Source organism: Olea europaea, unplaced genomic scaffold (assembly GCF_002742605.1).
Source record: "Olea europaea var. sylvestris unplaced genomic scaffold, O_europaea_v1 scaffold1256, whole genome shotgun sequence".
In the NCBI taxonomy this organism is placed as follows: domain Eukaryota; kingdom Viridiplantae; phylum Streptophyta; class Magnoliopsida; order Lamiales; family Oleaceae; genus Olea; species Olea europaea.
In genome coordinates, this window is record NW_019230002.1 from 230,330 (window position 1) to 235,930 (window position 5,601).

The window sequence follows — 5,601 nt, forward strand, 5'->3', positions numbered from 1 at the left end:
GTATAATAGAAGATGGGATTTCATAGCAATATAAGGGTTCAACTCACTGAAGCACAAACGAAAGTTATCGACTTTACGATTACTGGTATAAGCTCATAGATAGTTTCATGCGATCAAATTGGAGTATAATAGAAGATGGACTTCTAGAGTAACATTGTTGGAGGAAAGAGATGTTTACTAATTTGGATTGGATAAAGCTTTTAGGGAGAACAACACTAATAGAAAGAAGCAAGTGAGCAAAAAGGAAACTTCTATTTCTCAACTTCAAAACTTATGCACTTGGCTTGTTTGGCTTTTTAATTGAATTGGGTCTATGAGCAAAATCTTTAAACCCATATTATTTAGTCCAAAATCAAGTTTACTTCTCAATATCCCTCCTTTAAACTTGATTTTGCTACTTCAAGTAGAGTTTTTATGATCACTTGTATCAATGTGCTTGCTTCTTTCGTGGAATATTGGGTTCTTTACGAATGATAGCGCCGATTTGCTATCAATATGGATTTTTGTCGGTTTATCTTGTGAGACTCCAAGTGTCTTCAACAAGTTTCTAAGCCAAATCACATGGAAAACACTTGATGTAGCTACAACATATTCAGCTTCACATGTGGATAGTGTCATGATTGATTGTTTCTTCAAGCTCCGAGTGAATATAATGTCGTCCAAGTAGAACACATATCCAATAGTGATCTTTCTATCATCATTGTCTCCACCCCAATCGTTGTCACCATATCTAACAAGCTTGAATTCATTAGATGATGAATAGATTAAGCCATAGTTAAGCGTACATCTGATGTAGCAAAGAATCCTCTTTGCAGCTTTCATATGGATCGTGGTAGGTATCTCCATATAGCGTTTGATGAGCCCATCTCCAAAGATAATACCTGGTCTTATACACATCAAGTATCTTAGACTTGTTGAATCCACTTTTTCAACTTCTTCATACTTTGATAACTTAGTTTCACACTCGACGGGGGTGCATACAAGCTTGCAATCCACCATGTTGAATTTCTTTAGAACTTGTTTCATGTACCCTACTTGTGAGACAAAGAAGCCATCTTTCATTTGCTTTACCTCAATCCTAAGATAGTAGGCCATGAGGCCGATATCCGTCATCTCGAATTCTTGAGCCATGGCCTTCTTAAACTCTGTGAACATACTTAGATTGTTTCCTGTGAATATAATATCATCCACATACAAACAAACAAGTAAGATATCTCATTTCTTATTTACCTTTGTGTAAAACGTATGCTTGTGAGGACTTGTGAAGTTATTTCCAGAAAGTACTTGTCAATTCTACTATTCCATACCCTTGGAGCTTGTTTCAACCAATATAAAGTCTTTTCTAGTTTTAAGACTTTACTTTCATGCCCTTTTATTTTATAGCCCATTGGTTGCTCCACATAAACTTTTTCTTCAAGATAACCATTTAGAAAAGTTGATTCCACAACCATTTGAAAAATCTTCCACTTATTTTTCGTGGCAAGATGCGAGCAACAAGGGCAAATACCTCTTCATAGTCAATCCCTAACCTTTGGTTGTAGCCTTTGGCAACAATCTTGCTTTGTATCTCTCGACTTCTCCTTTAGCATTCTTCTTTGTCTTGTGCACCCACTTGACTTCAATTGTTTTTTTTTCCTTAGGGAATAGTGGTCAACTTCTACGTGTCATTCTTCTCAATAACCTTAATCCCTCCATTCATGGCATCCCTCCAGCTTTTACTTTAGACTGCTTCTTCATACCCTATTGGCTGACAATCGAGAAAAAGATAAAAAAGTGGGAGATCATTTTGATTATCTGTTACCTCATATAGCTCTTGTAGGCTCCTTAACCATGGTGTCCTTTCGCTTGAGCTTTGTCCTTGTGAAGATGATGGTGAAGCATATCCATGAGTAAGTAATGGAGGTGGACTGGTAGGCTTTTGTTGCTCTCCATTCTCTTTCGCTTCTTCCTCAAAGAATGGTAAGAAGTCAGCCTTTTTCTTGGACACCCCAATCCCAAGCTCCTTCGTCAAACTCGACATCTCTACTTATGGTGATCTTCTCCTTGCTTGGATTTTACAACTTGTAGCCTTTAGAGCAGAGTTATAGCCGATAGAGACATATATTTCACTTTTGTCATCTAGCTTGGACCACTTTTGATCCGACACATGAGCATATGCAATGCTCCCAAATACTCGTAGGTGAGAGATATTGGGCTTTTTTCCACTCCTAGCTTATTGTTGTGTATTATTCCACACACTTCTAGAAGGTGATCGATTAGACAAGTACACGCGCAATTAACAACTTCAACCAAAAGTTCTTTGGGCAATCTCTTGTTTTTGAGGCAACAGGCCATGTTAAGAATGGATCTATTTTTTTCTTTCAGCTACTCTATTTCATTGTAGAGAGTATGGAACTGTTAATGTGTGATGAATTCCATTCTCCTCACAATATTTCTCAAACTCTTTGGAAGTAAATTCTCCTCCTTTATTTGATCTCATGATTTTTATGCTATAGTCACTTTCTTTTTCAACAAGAGCTTGAAAATTCTTGAAAGTTCCAAAAACTTCCTACTTTTGTTTGAGAAAATAGACCCATGTCTTCTACTAAAATCATAAATGAAAAGAACAAAGTAATTGTTCTTACCCTGAAATCTTGAATTGTTTGATCCACAAATATCCAAGTGTACAAGTCTAATAATTTCTTAGCTCTTGTAGATACTTCTTTTGGAAAACATAGGTTCATTTTCTAAAACATTTCACCATCTTCTTCTTTCTCAACAACTTTAAGCCCCAAAATTAAGATGTCCAAATCTCAAGTGCTAAAATTAAGTGAATCTTTAAAACAAACTTTTAAGCATTTAGCAATATTATTTTGAATGTTTAATGCAAATATTCTATTTCTTATTATAGGGACTTTGGCAATCAAATTTTCTCTTCGATCTCTTATTGAAAGACTATGATCTTTCAATGAACATCATATCCCTTCTTTAAGAATTGTCCCAAACTCAAAACGTTATTCTTCATATTGGGCAAATAATTAGACATTAGAGATAAATTGATACATACCATTCTTCAAGCAGATCAAGATTTTATCTTTGTCTTTCACTGGGATCTTGGATTTATCTCCAAAAGTAATAATGCCACTTATCGATTCATTGGGCTCCACGAACATATTTCTTCTTCAACATATATAATTGCTTGCTCCTATATCCAAATACCAAGAGTTTTTTCTCTACTTTCTTTACCTTTGTGAGCCAACAATAGTATAGGATCCACTTCATTTCCCAACTAGCATAGTTGGCTTTCTCATCAACTTGGTTAGTAACATTTTACATTCTGAAGCATAATGGCAAAGTTTTTTTACAATTGTAACATTTGACTTGAGATTTGTTATACCTTGGCTTTTTATTTTGCCTCGTACTTCTTACTTTTCCACAATTCTCTAATGAAAAATGAGATTTATCTTCTTTCTTCCTTGTAAAATGCACTTCTTTCTCGATCTTGGAAATGTCCCCTTCCCCTTTGGCTTCTTCCATTGCCGAACCTTCCTTTACTATCGTTCAAGGTGAGTTTCGTATGAAGAGCTTACTCTAATGGCTCTTCTATCACCTTCTTCTTTAGTCTTTCATCATGAGCTTGTAAAGATCCCATGAATTGATCGACACTTATTCTATCTAGATCTTTAGATTCATCAATGGCTACAACCATATAGTCAAATTTAGAACCTAAAGACCTAAGTATCTTTTCAATTACTTGATTGTCATTCAACTTTTCTCCATTCCTAGTTAATTGTTCACAATGGCCAATACTCTTTAAAAGTAATTAGAAATTGATTCCGATCCTTTCACATGTAAAGCTTCAAACTCACCTCGATGTATTTAGAGTCGAACATTTTTTACCGTCTCAACTCCTTTGTGAGAGTTTTGCAAGATCTCCCTTGCTTCATTACTCATAGTAGCACAAGCTATTTTCTTAAACATGCCTTTATCTAAGGCTTGATAGATGAGGATGAGTGCCTTCTTATCCTTCTTTATTTTATTCTTCAAACTATCCCTTTGTGCTTGGGATAGAGTGACGTCATCTTGTGGCTCCATGTAGCATTTCTTTACAATCTCCCATCCATCTTGTGACCCAATCAACGCTTTCATCCTTATGCTCCAATTGTCATAGTTATCCTTATTCAGTTGGGGGACTTGAAAAGGAATCATCTCATGTGCCATTTTCCACAAGGACCTTAGGGCTTTAATACTGGTTTGTTGGAGGAAAGAGATGTTTACTAACTTGGGTTAGCTAAGGCTTTTAGGGAGGACAACACTAATAGAAAGAAGTAAGTGAACAAAAAGGAAACTTCTATTTCTCAACTTCAGAACTTATGCATTTGACTTTTTGGGCTTTTTAATTGAATTGGGCCTATGAGCAAAATCCTTAAGCCCATATTACTTTGGCCAAAATTAAGTTTACTTCTCAACAAACATAAGTGTTCAACTCACTGAAGCACAGAAGGTGATTGATGATGCAAGGTTCAAGAATATAAAGGCAAAAAATTATTCTGGATACCATCTTGAACAATGATTTAACCAAAAACATTTGGGATTTTTTGAAGCAAAAGTATCAGGGGACAACATGAGTGTAGCAAGCGCAATGGAAACCTCTTCAATAGGAGTTTGAGATGTTGACGATGAATGTGGAAGCGTCTGTGAATGAGTACTTTGCTTGTACTCTTGCTATAGTTAACAAGTTGAGAGCCAATAAGGGAAAGATGGATGACGTAGCTATCATCGAGAAGATACTAAGATTCATGACATGTAAGTTTAATTACGTGATGTGTTTTATACAGGAGCCAAATAATTCAATATTCTTACCATCGATGAATTACAAGATAGCTTTCTAGTACATGAATAATTTATGAAAGCTCATGATGTGGAAGAAGAAGCATTGAAGGTTACTTTTGGAGAGGTTTTTAGTAGAAAAATGAAGAGGTCGTGGCAGAATTTGAGGATGAGGAAGAAGAGAAGGTTGGCGTAATTTTGATTTGTCTACTATCAAATGCTATAACTACCATAAACTTGGATACTTTCAATATGAACATCCAAAGAAGGAGTTTGACAGGAAAAGAAAACTATGTGGAAGGTAGGGAAAAAATATTGTTCATGGCGTATGTGAATGATAAGGAAGCTAGCAAAGAAAAATTGTGGCTTTTGACTCTAGATGAAGCAATCACATATGTAGCAAGAGAGAGTTTTTTTAGATTTTTAATGAGATTTCAAGGAGAATGTGAACCAAAGACATAATTCAATCATGGGTGTGATGGCTAAAGGTAATGTGTAAATGTTGGTGAATGGTATTGTACAGATAATTATTGGTGTATAATACGTTACAAGATTAAAGAACAACATGATAAGCATTGGTCAGCCAGTTGAGAAGAGAAAAGAAATCCCCATAGAATGATGAACATGTAAAATTTATCATTCTTTGGAAGGGGTAATTATGGAGATCATAATGTCCTCGAATCAAATGCTCAAGTTGTTTTATCTAAGAAAAAAACTTGTTTCAATTATTTTATGGAAGATCAAGCTTAATTTTGACACTGCAGACTATTGGACACGGAAGCTCCAAAAACA